Source organism: Pithys albifrons, chromosome 8 (assembly GCF_047495875.1).
Source record: "Pithys albifrons albifrons isolate INPA30051 chromosome 8, PitAlb_v1, whole genome shotgun sequence".
In the NCBI taxonomy this organism is placed as follows: domain Eukaryota; kingdom Metazoa; phylum Chordata; class Aves; order Passeriformes; family Thamnophilidae; genus Pithys; species Pithys albifrons.
Genome location: NC_092465.1, coordinates 2,349,247 through 2,363,938, shown reverse-complemented (window position 1 = coordinate 2,363,938; position 14,692 = coordinate 2,349,247).

Below are 14,692 nucleotides of genomic sequence, written 5' to 3'. Positions count from 1 at the left end.
AGGGTGCAGCATTCCCAGGGAGGTGCCCCCAGGATGCAGCATTCCCAGGCAAATGTCCCCCAGGGTGCAGCATTCCCAGGCAAATGTCCCAGGATGCAGCATTCCCAGGCAGGTGCCCCCAGGGTGCAGCATTCCCAGGGAGGTGCCCCCAGGGTGCAGCATTCCCAGGGAGATGCCCCCAGGGTGCAGCATTCCCAGGCAGGTGCCCCAGAGTGCAGCATTCCCAGGCAGGTGCCCCCAGGGTGCAGCATTCCCAGGCAGGTGCCCCCAGGATGCAGCATTCCCAGGCAGGTGCCCCCAGGATGCAGCATTCCCAGGCAGGTGCCCCCAGGGTGCAGCATTCCCAGGCAGGTGCCCCCAGCATTCCCGGGCACACTGCACTGCTCTGGGCTCTGGGATGCCCTGCCAGGGCCTGGGGGCAGCTCCGTGTCCTTGCCCCATTCCCGGTGATCCCACTCTGCCACCCCACACTGCTGTGCCCTTGACTGTCCCACCCCGGCAGTGCCCAGGGGTCCCGGAGTGCCCCTGTCTGTCCCTGTGCCCTGTCCCCTGCCTGTCCCTGTGTGTGTCCTGTCCCTGTGGCCTGTCCTGGTTTCCTGTCCCTGTGGCCTGTCCCTGTGCCCTTTCCCTCTGTCTTGTCCCTCTGTCCCGTCCCTGTGTCCCATCCCTCTGTCCTGTCCCCGGCCTGTCCCTATGCCCTGTCCCTGTCCTTCTGTCCCTGTGGCCTGTCCCTGTGTGTGTCCTGTCCCTGTGTCCCATCCCTGTCCCCTGCCTGTCCCTGTCCTGTCCCTGTGTCTTGTCCCTGTGCCCTGTCCGTGTGTCCTGTCCCTGTGTCCTGTCCCTGTGCCCTGTCCCTGTGCCCTGTCCTTCTGTCCCTGTGCCCTGTCCTGTGCCCTGTCCTGTGCCCTGTCCCTGTGCCCTGTCCTTCTGTCCCTGTGCCCTGTCCTTCTGTCCCTGTGCCCTGTCCTGTGCCCTGTCCTGTGCCCTGTCCCTGTGCCCTGTCCTTCTGTCCCTGTGCCCTGTCCTGTGCCCTGTCCTGTGCCCTGTCCCTGTGCCCTGTCCTTCTGTCCCTGTGCCCTGTCCTGTGCCCTGTCCCTGTGCCCTGTCCCTGTGCCCTGTCCTTCTGTCCCTGTGCCCTGTCCCTGTGCCATGTCCTTCTGTCCCTGTGCCCTGTCCTGTCCCTGTCCCTGTCCCTGTCCCTGTCCCAGGGGTGCTGTCAGTGCTGCCCTCTCTGCCCCTCCATGGATTCTGTACCGGATTTTTGTGCCCTCTCTCCACGATGCCCTTGCTGTGGGTGTAGCAATAGTTGGTTTCAGTCCATGGCCATTTATTTTTCCCTCTCTGATTCCAGAGTTCTCCTGGTTTCCTGTAAGCAGTTCCTGTAAATATTGTGAGCGTTGCAGGTCATGGAGTGTTGTGACATTTTAAAAAATGTTGCACCGACTTTACCATTAAAAACCTGGTCACTCATACTTGAATTTTGCCCATAGAGCCATTTCTTTCTCTTTGCATTAAAGCATCATCTACTTTTCTGATGGAGGCCCACCCCTTCTTCCTACCTTATTATTTTTTGTTTAAGAAATCTCTATTTTTTCTAATAGAAGACTTAAAAAGGAAAATTTAAAAAAAATACTTTTTGCCTACTTTCTAACTAATTTAAGAGAGAATTCCTATATTTAAAAGGTGGAAAAAAGAGGGAAAAAAAAGGAAAAAAACCACTCCATTGTGGCAAGTGGGACACGACTTTGTTTGTCATTAATGTGGCACAATCACCCCAAACAAGTGGCTGAGAACAGCGAGCCCAGGACGTCGTCGGTCAGGACCTGGTAGATTAGGGAATGATTCCTTGAGGATGTAAAAGTGTTAAGTGTTCTTGTCTATTTATTTATTTATTTATTATGCTTTCTTTTGCTAAGTGGGTGACAATGTGGTCGAGTCATTCAGATGACATTCAAATTAAAGGAAATATCCCTCTTTCTATTATGGTGCCGTTTTGTGAACACCATAAACAGAACAAAGCAAAACAAAACAAAACAAAACAAACCTTTCATTCCTTTCGATGGATTTTCTTCATGTTTTGCAACTTCTGACAGAAAAACGTGTGGCTGGTGTCAGCTGCAAAAATCAAATCCACATAGTTTTAAAATGTTTAAAAAAGAGGAAAAAAGGAGAAAAAAAAAACCCACCTGATGTCCCAGGTCTGTTTTCCTCACAGTCGAAGGTCGTAGGGGTTAAAAGGAACTCGAAATTCAAAGGTCTTTCCTCAATCAGCTTCGCAGAAGGTTTCCAAGTGATGTGATGTCCTTTTGGAGTCCCTGAGTTTGATGGTCTAGAGATGGTAGAGGGCTCGTGGTGGACTGAATTACCTTAGGACTGGTACCTTTCTTAGCTACAGTTTGTATTTTGCTATGTAGGGTTGTAATGTGAGAATTCCAGAAGAGCCGTAGCAGAAAAAGTGCTTTTCTATTTAAAAAAAAAAAAAAAAAAAAAAAACAAAAACCAAACCCATTCTAGTCTTACTAAGAATTAGAGAATTTTTTTAATATCAGTTTTGTAATTTTTGATAAAAGTTGTCAATATTATGATTAAATCACCAGAAAAAACAGTTCCTGTGCTGTTCTCTCCGTGTTCCGCTGGCTGTGCCCGGTGCCACCCTGGGCTGCCCGGCCTCTCCGGGGGCCATGGAACTCCAGTGGCAACCAACAGCCTTGCAGGGGCGAGGAAACCCAGGGGATTCCTGGCAGGAGCCCCAGGGAATTCCTGGCTGGAGCTCCACGGGATTCCTGGCTGGAGGATTCCTGGCTGGAGCCCCAGGGAATTCCAGGCTGGAGTCCCACAGGATTCCTGGCTGGAGGATTCCAGGCTGGAGTCTCACAGGATTCCTGGCAGGAACTCCAGGGGATTCCTGGCCGGAGCCCCATGGGATTCCTGGCTGGAGCCCCAAAGGATTACTGGCAGGAGCCCCACAGGATTCCTGTCAGGAGCCGCATGGGATTCCTGGCTGGAGCCCCAAAGGATTACTGGCAGGAGCCCCACAGGATTCCTGTCAGGAGCCCCAGGGGATTCCTGGCAGGAGCCCCAGGGGATTCCTGGCAGGAGCTCCAGAGGATTCCTGGCAGGAGCCCCAGAGGATTCCTGGCTGGAGCCCCAAAGGATTCCAGGCTGGAGCCCCAGAGGATTCCTGGCTGGAGCCCCAAAGGATTCCAGGCTGGAGCCTCAGAGGATTCCTGGCTGGAGCCCCATGGGATTCCTGGCAGGAGCCCCAGGGGATTCCTGGCTGGAGCCCCACAGGATTCCTGGCTGGAGCTCCAGGGAATTCCTGGCTGGAGCCCCACGGGATTCCTGGCAGGAGCTCCAGGGGATTCCTGGCTGGGGCCCCAAAGGATTCCTGGCAGGAGCCCCACAGGATTCCTGGCAGGAGGATTCCTGGCTCTCCGGCACATCCCACGGTGTCCTCCCTGGAGCTCCTGGCGATGGACAAGTTGCAGTTCTGGAGCTCCTGCCCCCCAACACATGCCAGGGGTCCCCCCTCGCCCTGCTGGGCACCCCCAGGAGCCTCCCAGGGATCCCAGGGTTGGTTAGTTTGGCATTCCCTGCGAGCTCCAGCGAATCTGCTGCAGGAACACCTGGAGGTTCAAACAGTCCCACCACAGACAAAGTTCTCCATGCCCAGGTCACAAGCTGGGGGGGTTCTGTGGACCCCAGAGCCTGGAGAGCCCACAGAGCACCCCAGTGAGCATTCCTGGTGTTCTGGTTATCCCTGTGCTCCCCAGGATTCCCACCTGGTGACCCTGCACTGCAGCCTCTGCTTTAACCTGGAGTGTGACACCTGGTGTTTGCTTGGCCTCTGCCAAACCCCCACAGCTCCTTTCCCTGTGCCAGCTCTTACAATTGAGTCCTTGGCTGTGAACACTAAAAAGCCATTTTTGTGGTTGCTTTAACAAAAAAACAGTTTCAAATTGAAGATCTGGTTTGAAATATCCCCTGTGAAAGATCCCATCTGTCGAGATAAGGGTTTGCCATTGAGTGTCATCCCAACAGAAGATGAGGGGCTCAGGATTTAGAAGAGGAAATAAATTATTTATATATATTTAGGATAGTTCTTTCTGGAAATGCCTGTTTTGGAAAGCTCTGGGAAATGGGAAGGGGTTTGATGTACTCACACTGGATGGAGCAGGAGCAGCCTCGTGTATTCCTGTGTACTAATCCCAGGAAAGCTCTGGCACAGGGTGCCCCAAGTCCAGCAGAATCACCAGCCTGGAGGTTCAGAATTCCAGCAGAAATGGATCCTGGTGAGTGAGTGATCCAGGGCTGGGCCCTGCCGTGGAGGGAGCTGAGCCAGGTGCTGAGTGGGGTGGGGAGCAGAGGCTTTTCCAGCCACACCCCTGGCCAGGTCCTTGTTGCAGGTAAGTCCTTTGGGCACCGATTCCCTAAATCTGTGGGAGAACAAATACTTGGCATTGAAAATACCTACAGGTCCTACTTGGCTGGTTTGTGCTTCACTGAGCAGGGGGAGGTTGCAGAACTTTTCAGACAGAAAACAGGTCTATGGGATGGAAATTTTCTTAATCCTCCATCACAAGTTTCCATCTCATCAAATCACAATCATTTGAGGCCTTTTCCACAGAGAGGCAATTCCCAGCTCCTGGGAAAAACACCCCTCGTCTTCAGTTCTAGGAAAATGATTTCTTGCTCCTCTTGCTGATTTTTTCTCCAATGAGAGAAAAAGTCATAAAAATAACAAATTATTGGGGTTTGTCATTATCTGTTCTCAGCTGTGGGATTGAGCTCTCTGCTTCCAAGGAAAAAGGGAAGATTACACATGAAAAATGAAGGAAAATCTTTTTCTTATCCTATCCTATCCCATCCCATCCCATCCCATCCCATCCCATCCTATCCTATATCCTATCCTATCCTATATCCTATCCTATCCTATCCCATCCCATCCCATCCTATCCCATCCCATCCTATCCCATCCTATCCCATCCTATCCCATCCTATCCCATCCTATCCTATCCTATCCTATCCTATCCTATCCTATCCTATCCTATCCTATCCTATCCTATCCTATCCTATCCTATCCTATCCTATCCCATCCCATCCCATCCCATCCCTTCCCATCCTATCCCATCCTATCCTATCCTATCCTATCCTATCCTATCCTATCCTATCCTATCCTATCCTATCCTATCCTATCCCATCCCATCCCATCCCATCCTATCCCATCCCATCCCATCCCACCCCATGCCATCCCATCCTATCCCATCCTGTCTTTCATGTGGTTAATTGTGACCAAAAGGAGAATTTGCACTTCCCAGACTTGGTCTCATCCATCTTGAGAGTTTCATCAACCAAAGTAGCAAACAGGAGATCACAGGTGGGATATTGGGAAGGAATTGGTGGCTGGGAGGGTGGGCAGGCCCTGGCACAGGTTGGGCAGAGAAGCTGTGGCTGCCCCTGGATCCATCCCTGGGAGTGTCCAAGGCCAGGCTGGAGCAACCTGGGCTGGTGGGAGGTGACCCTGCCCATGGCAGGGGGTAGCACTGGGTGGGCTTTGAGGTCCCTTCAACCCAAACCGTTCCATGATTCCATGAAAAGATAATAAAACAGGATACAGAATAGAAAGAAGTTTTAGATTTAAGTACAAAATGACACCCAAAACATGCTGAAAGCCTTATCAGATACCTTTGCTTTGGGTCAGTGGATGTTGGTTCAGCAAGTGAAACCCTCAGGGTAAGATGCAGAACTTCAGAACAGAGGAAAATTATTAATTAGTCAAAGATTAAATATTTTAGGCCCTTGAGCAGGGGCAATAGCAGTGAAATGAATTTGTATTGTACTGGTTGATCCATTTGTCTGGATGAATAAAGGAAGAAACTTTGATCCATTTGTCTGGTTGAATAAAGGAAGAAACTTCTCCCTGAGAGAAAGGCAGGAAAGTGGGAGTGGGAGCAGAGCCCACACAGGCACCTCCTGCTTCCCAAGGTGTCACAGGAAGTGGCAGGAAAAACCTGATCCTGCCTAACCCTTTGTCACTGACAACTCCATTATGGCAGAATGATAAAAAATAAAGTGTTAGAAATCAAAGAAATAATTTTTTAAAAAATACTTATTAAAAATGAGGACAAACTTTAGGAGATATAAAAGTACAAGGGCAAACTTTAGGAGGTATAAAAGTACAAGTTTGACATTTGCAACCTTAAAATAAATAAAATGGGGCAATAAGGTTTATAAAACTGCTCGTTAAGTCCTGGCTTAGCACCCAGTGGGAGCAGTTTCTGTGCAGATGTGGATGCAGATGCAGCTCCCAACACTTTCCATCCACCCAAAGCATGAGGTGGGCTGAGCTTGTCCTCAAGTGAGACACAGACAGGGCTGGGAACACATGGCCAACATGTGAGCCTCGTTAAAATACTTGGAATAATTGGGGGGAATGAGGCTGGAGCCAATGATGGTGCAGGTTAATCTGTGGCAGGCAGAGTCCTCTCTCAGGGGCAGCTTTGAGCCGAGTTTAACTAAACACAGACCCGAGTTTTGCAGAGTAGCAGCAAAACACCTGGATCTATTGGGAGTGCTGGGCTTTGCTAGAGCAGAACTGACACCAGGAGGGGTAAGGAAGGCACCAAAGCCCAGCAAGCAGCAAACTCAGAATTATCCCATGCAAAAGTCAAGTTTTAGAGTGGCTGTGGATGTAAATCTCTTCCTGAAAGGCTGAGCCTTGCCATTAAGCAACTCCATATGATGCTGCATCTGTTGCATTTCTTTTATGTCATTTTAGGAAAATTATTGGGCATTTCCATGTTGGGATTTCAATAACATCATCTCCCCAACTTCTGTTGAGTGTTTAGCACAGGGATGATCTTTCTGGCAGAGGTTGAATCCATAACCAGCTTCCCAAGCTGTGAGTCTTCAAGTGCCAATTGGCTTTGGCAGAGGGAATTTTGCTTTTCCATGTATTGGATTCCCTGGGAAGAAGGGGAGTGGTGGTGGGAGGAGGAGGAGGAGGAGGAGCCCAATACAGCAGCCTGTGCTGGGGGACTCCCATCCCTCCATATCCTCAGTCTATCCAAGGATTTCCAGAGCTCTCATTAGCCCTGGTGCCTCCAGGATAAGAAGCCGAGAACAATCACCCATTGTCAGTTTATGAAGGAACTTTTTCATCTTCCTTCCCCAAAGATTAAATTCTTAATTAAGTAAATTAAAATTAATTACAGAGTGTGTACAGCAAGATGTTATCCCGTCTGTCCCCCACACTGAGCTCCCTCTGAGTCCTGCACGCTCGTCCTCATGGAATCTTGGAATGGCAAGGACAGGAGGGGATGGGTTGGGGTGAAGGATGGTGGGCTCGGATGGGCCATGGGGAGAAATCCTGCCCTGGGAGGGTGGGCAGGCCCTGGCACAGCTGGGGCTGCCCCATCCCTGGAAGTGTCCAAGGCTTCTTTGGGAAGAGCTTAAACCAAACCACACTCCAAAGGACATGGATGCTGCATTTCTGTTAATTAGTTTCCATAGGAAGATGTTGTCATTAATTATCGACAATGATCCTCTTATTAACCGCCTGATAAGGTGACTTAAGTATCCAATAAAGCAATGGATTAGATGGCAAGAGGGAATGAAGTGTATCTGTTGGACCAGCAGCAAAATGAGCAGTTACTGACTAAAGAAAGGCAAGTGTGGCAGGTTATTGATTGGATCTCAACACTTTTAGGGGGTGAACATCCCAAAGGTGTCAGGGGTTTTCAGAAGAGCAAATGCTCCCATTGCACAGGAGACTCCTCAGCACAGGCTGGGCCAGGCCAGGAGGGACCATTCCCACCCTGGGAAAGGAGCAGAAGGAAAGTGGGGTTTGTGCTTCCATCCTTCAGTCCCTGCTGTTCCCACTCACAGGGAAGGCAGGTCTGTCCCTGAGTCTCTCTGATTCCAGCTGTTGGGGCACCAGCCAACTAATCTGAACAGATACTACTGCACATCTTCCCCAAATGTGATTAATAAAGTGTGTTATGGAGCTGTAATTAATTATATGGCCTTTAGCTATCAGGCCCACAGACTTACTCGTGGGGTTTTTCAGTGATCCTTAAAAGATGGAATGAGATTTCTCCTTGGAAATATCCATGAGTTGGGGCCTCCCAACTTCTAGATCTTGAACTTAGGAGAAGTTCATTTCGACTTCATTCTCCCATAAAACCAAGCCCAGGGAAGGCACAACTCCTGATCAGTCCATGTTCTCTGCTTGTTTCTGGAACCAAAAATAAGTAAAACATCTCAAAGTTTGCATTTCTCAGAAAAAAGAGAAGGAAGGTTTCCTTTAAACCCTCTGATGGTGCTGCTGCAGAGAGGCATCAGGACCTCTGGATCAGGTGAAAAACCTTGAAACTGAAGGTTTTTTGTCTGAAACAGCTGCTTATAACTCCAGTTGCACATTATCTTCCTTTGTTTGAAGTCTGAGAGGACTCTTACTCAGCCCTGCAGACAATTGCATCTATTCAGTGTTTCAGGGAATTCAGAAACACGGGGGTGTTTGGAATCTTCTCCTGAGCATCCTCTAAGCAGAGTGTTATGAGCACAGTCTGATCTCCAAAGCAAACCCAGCTAAATTTATTCCTGCTCCAACCCACCCTGGGGAGGACTCTTGCCAGAGTTACCTGCTCACACGTTTGGGTCAGGCCTTCAGTGTTCCATGGAATTTGGAGTGCTGTTCCACAAAGGCTTCCAAAGGCATTTGGAAATTTATTTCTCCCTTTGGTCTCACTGACTTGGTTTTCCCAAGTGCTTCACAGCTCTGGCTCCCCATGCCAGGAGGAGACTTTGCACATTTTATGCATCAACAAGGGTAGAAGTTATGCCTAAAAACAAAAATTCAGTCCCAGATTGGTGGTGTAAGAGCTGTGCCTGTGGGGAAGCCTCAGCCAGTGCCACCAAGCTTTGCAGAATCCTCACCCAGTGCCACCAAGCTTTGCAGAATCCTTACCCAGTGCCACCAAGCTGAGCTTTGCAGAATCCTCACCCAGTGCCACCAAGCTGAGCTTTGCAGAATCCTCACCCAGTGCCACCAAGCTTTGCAAAATCCTCACCCAGTGCCACCAAGCTTTGCAGAATCCTCACCCAGTGTCACCAAGCTGAGCTTTGCAGAATCCTCAGCCAGTGCCACCAAGCCAAGTTTTGCAGAATCCTCATCCAGTGCCACCAAGCCAAGCTTTACAGAATCCTCACCCAGTGCCACCAAGCTCAACTTTGCAGAATCCTCACCCAGTGCCACCAAGCCGAGCTTTGCAGAATCCTCAGCCTTGCCACCAAGCCAAGCTTTGCAGAATCCTCACCCAGTGCCACCAAGCCGAGCTTTGCAGAATCCTCAGCCTTGCCACCAAGCCAAGCTTTGCAGAATCCTCACCCAGTGCCACCAAGCCGAGCTTTGCAGAATCCTCAGCCTTGCCACCAAGCCGAGCTTTGCAGAATCCTCACCCAGTGCCACCAAGCCGAGCTTTGCAGAATCCTCACCCAGTGCCACCAAGCCAAGCTTTGCAGAATCCTCACCCAGTGCCACCAAGCTCAACTTTGCAGAATCCTGACCCAGTGCCACCAAGCTGAGCTTTGCAGAATCCTTGGCAGTTTTTAAGCTCCATGAGACCATATTGGACTTTTCCCCCTGTTATTCTGACTGGGACATCACCCCACAGTAGCAATGCTGATTTCCAGCCTCAGAGTTGGTTTTCCTCCCTCTGTCCTTGTCCTGACAGTTGTTCAGTGTCTCTCTGGATGTGCCATCACTGACCCTTCCCCAGCCAGCACTCTCATCCCTCTCCAGCTTTGCCTCTGTCGGACCAGCAGATCACACACCTCTCATCCCTTTCCATTTGATTGTTTCTCCCAGCACTTGGGCATTTTGGCAGCTGTTTGTGGCCAGATGAGGTGTTTGTTACCCCTGGTGGTTAGTGCTTTCAGCACTGTCAGAACCACGTGGCTGTTTCTCTCCTGAGCACCTTCAGACCACCAGAGCCACACCTGGACCTTGTGCTCCCCCTGCAACCAGCTGAGCTCTGTGGCTGCTTGTTGGTTGTTTCCAGGAAATCAGATTTCATTTTATCAGCCCAGCTTGCCTGTTCAGAGCTAGAACTGGTATGTGGCACTGGAATTCAGAATGCAAAACATTAATATAAAAAATGTAAGATAAAATTTACCCTTGTTATACAAGGCACTTAACACAGAGTCTGTGCCACACAGTTTGTGCATTAATGCCCATAACTAAGGCAGTGACCTTAATTAAATTAAATTAGAGGTGATTAACTCACTTGTGCCCCTGCTTTATACACCTTTATACACTACAGAGTCCGGATCCTTAACTAAGAGAAGCAACAATAGGGTTTTATAACCTATAGAAGAGTAGGATGTCCTAAGATGGTAGGACTTAAAAATCCACAGGGGATTTTTTTGGCCAATAAAAGAAATAAAAGCACAAAACAATAAGTTTTTTTCATCTTCTGGTGTAGAAACGTTGCAATTCTGAATATTACATTAAAATATTGACTAAATCCTTCTTTTAATTTCCAGAGGATTTCGCATCTGGCAGCAACTTGAGAAACATTGCAGAATGTTCAGGGGGGAAAATGGAAGTCTGTCAAGGCTTGATGTTCTCCTAGATGGGATTCAGCAGAAATACTCTGTAACAGAATGAGTTGTTTCCTTCCATAATTGGCTTCATATTTCATAATATGAACCACCACAGACGATGTTCCTCCCATGGATCCAGGGGGATCTCGTATTTATATCCCAATAAGCTTCTAATATTGGAGAGGTGTGTTGGGTTCCAGGCCCTGCATGGCAGCTGAGGCTCCTTCCATTGTTATTCAGGGATATTTGCACAAGTTGCCATCTCTGTCCATTTAGCCCATTTTTTCTGCAGTTTTGCAGAACAATTTGCCTTCCTGGGTCTCTACACACATCAAGACTCCACTTAAGGAGCTCAGCCAGTGGCACTTTTGGAGTGCCTGTTCCTTCTTGGTTCAGCTGTAGATCAGCCAAGGCAGGAGCTTCACAGGAAATCAGAGTGTTTGTTTAAACCAAGTTGGTTGTTGCTCTGATCTCCTTGGCTTTTATTTGAGGCAAAGAGATGTTCCCTGGCCTGTGGAATCGATGAGTGAGGGTATATATTGGGAAGTGGTGTGGGTTTGAAGTGGGATTTGCTTTGATATTTCTGTGCAAATCCATGTGATAGCTCCCTGACTCATCCAGCTGAAAATAGGTAGTGATATCAACCCCAGAGCTCTTCACAGATTCCCCTCCCCTTTTCTTGCCTGGTTAGCTGCTCTCCCCAAAAAATCCAGGTCATTATTCAAATCTGTGCTCAGATCAAGACTCCAGATAGCATCACTCTTACTCACTGGTGATTCACTGGATCGAATTTCAGCCCTGCCGAACAAACTCGGGGTTGCCTTAGTCATAGGTTTGTTTAGCAAATCACATGTCAGGCTTAAATTAAGCACTGCCTTAAAGCAGATACTTTCTGAATGTCTCCTGGAAAGGTGGCACGTAAGATTTATATAGATAAGGTTTATATTGAAAACTTGTCAAAGCAAAGAGAATAAAAAACTCTGTTAATTCTGGGTAAAAGTACCGACTTATGTTAATTTCAGGAACCACCTGAAATTGAACTTGTTTTGTCAAGTCTGTTTCTTTTGGGAGTCTTTGGAGTAACGGCCCCCCTGCCCACCCACCCACACAGCCTCTGCTGACACCAAATTGACCTTTCCCAAAGATTTTTTTGGTATTTCGTGATCCTTGTGCCCATATCAGATTTGCTCTGAATCTTTCACACTGTCACCATCTGGCTCTTTCCATTAACGAGGCCATCCTGCCCTGAATGAGAGCAGGAATTCGGCTGCAATTAGGATTGAAAACACAAACACAAACTGGGTAATGTAAATAAAACCAATTCCAGAACCAGGACAGAACACCTGTGGAATTGTGTTGAAAGGAAGGGCAGGAACTGGGGTGGAGCATCAGATTATAAATCCCGTGGCAGGTGGAAGCAGAGTTTGGTTGGATCCATCCATAGCTCCAGCTCCCACATCCCCCATGGAGAAACATTCCTGGAAGTGTGTTTGCTGGCAGACTACAGGTATGGGTATAGAAGGGAAAAAAAATCATGGAATTTAACCTATTCAAGGAATGATGATGTGCCCACGGGAACAGGCCAAGTGCAGGAAGGAGAGTGGCAACTCACAGCCAAACCACAGCAGGATCCATTGGGAAAACACCATCCCATCTCCCACTGCCAGCTGGAGAAAAGGAAAAGCCTGTTATTAAAGAGGTGCCAGCAGGAAGGGGAAGCTGGTGTGGAACCACAACTTCCCAGGTTAGGATATTTTCATATGTCCCAGGTGACATGAGCTCACTGTTTCCTTAAACAAATGGAGTTTGGATCATCCAGACAGGTTGGGATTACAACTCCTTGATCCTTATGGATTGTTTTATCCCTGTGACTTCAGGAAAAGCTCACAAAAAAATCTGAGTATTTAAAACAACGACTTGTGCACAGAAATTTGTAAACAACCACCCAATTCTTGGGGGAAATGGGAATGGATTCATTGCCCTCCTTGAAAATACAACTATTGCACCAGCACTTTCTCAGTTGGATTTTTTATATTTTAACTCTGATGTAATTTTCTTAATATGTAACGGCATTATTTTCCACTCCTTGATTTCTCCTTTGTTTCCAACAATGATTAATTAGTGACCCCACTCAGGTCCTTGCAGAAACACCACCAAACCCAGCCATTCTTTTGTCTCAGATGATTTTTCCTACACCTGGAGCAGCCAGGGTGTAACCATGTCCTGATTTTTAATCTCATGGTCATTCTTTAGGATTTCAGGGTTAGAAATCCCCCTCATGCCTGTGACATTCCCTGATTTTCCCAGGGGCAGGCATGGGGTGTATTGCACAGAGGTTCCTGGAGCCTCCAAAGGCTCAGTACTGAGGAGTAAAGTTTGCCAGGGGTTTGTCTTGCAGAGTCACCACGGGGTGACCTGGACAGAAAATGACATGGTGACAACTGGTTTTCTACAGGGTTTAACAACGTGGCTTCACAGAATTGGTCCAGTTTGGTCACTTTTTCCACTCTCTTCATCTTTCCAGCTGTCTTCAGCTGTTCCTGCTCCAATCTGAACTGGCTTTCCAGTAAATTTGGCCTCTTCCCCATGACCTGGGCTTGCTGGAAGCTGGAAATTTTAATTTTCAAGCTTCCAAAGCTCACCTGTGAAAACTCAGCCCTGAGGGCATCACCTTTCCCTCACTTTCACCAGTGGCCTCTTCCCATGTCTGCTCTATCCCATGCCCACAATTCACTTCCCACTTTTCACTCTTTCCTTCCTTTTTTTCTTAGTGAACTTCAGAGACCTGTTGTGAGCAGGTCCTGCTCTGTCTGTGCTCCAAAGCTGAGTGTGGGACACACGGAGGAGGCTCTGCAGATGCAGCTCAAGTTCAGCCTCAGAGGAACACAGAGCCAGGCTCAGCTGTGTGAAAATACACTCCCAAGAGCAGTTTGGGGGGAAGCAGAAGCTCCCTGAGGGTGCCTGGCACCATCCACACAGTGAGGGTGCCCGGGGGACTGTGCAGGCTCTGCACTTCCCTCTTCCTGGTGACTCAGCTCTCTGGGCATGGGGATTGTGGGTGATCCAAACTGGCCTTTCCTCAGCTCCAGCCTGGCCTTGGACACTCCCAGGGATGGATCCAGGGGCAGCCACAGCTTCTCTGCCCAACCTGTGCCAGGGTCTGCCCACCCTCCCAGCCATCAATTCCTTCCCAATATCCCATCTAAAAGTATTCCTTTTCAGTTTAAAGCCGTTCCCTGTGTCCTGTCCCTCCAGGCCTTGTCCCCAGTCCCTCTCCAGCTCTCCTGGAGCCCCTTTGGGCCCTGCCAGGGGCTCTCAGGTGTCCCTGGAGCCTTCTCTTCTCCAGGGGAACATTCCCATCTCTCCCAGCCTGGCTCCATTCAGGAGATGTTCCAGTCCTCTCATCAACAGTACAAAGATATTGGGAGGGACCTCAAAGCCCACCCAGTGCCACCCCTGCCATGGGCAGGGTCACCTCCCACCAGCCCAGGTTGCTCCAGCCTGGCCTTGGACACTCCCAGGGATGGATCCAGGGGCAGCCACAGCTTCTCTGCCCAACCTGTGCCAGGGCCTGCCCACCCTCCCAGCCAGCAATTCCTTCCCAATATCCCACCCAGCCCTGCCCTCTGGCAGTGGGAAGCCATTCCCTGTGTCCTGTCCCTCCAGGCCTTGTCCCAGACACCCCTCCAGCTTCCAAGATAAACTCATTGCTCCTCCTTCCATAGGGTTTGATTGTGAACCAAAAACACAGCAGGGAACCAGCTGGATGTGCCAATGGGCAAACCTCTCCCAACTTTTCAGGGAGCATGTGGAGTCATTGGTCACTTATTTAAGAATCCCAGGATCCCTGAGGCTGGAAAAGCCCTCCCAGCCCATGGAGCCCACCCTGTGCCCAATGCCCACCTTGAGCACTGAGTGCCACATCCAGTCCTGCCTTGGGCACCTCCAGAGCTGGGCACTCCAAACCTCCCTGGGCAATTCCAGTACCTGCCCACCCTTTCCATAGAGAAATTCCTCCTGCTGTCAAACCTAAAAGAAATCGAGAAAGAAGCAACGTCTGGATGCAAATCATTTGCTTGAGGGCTGA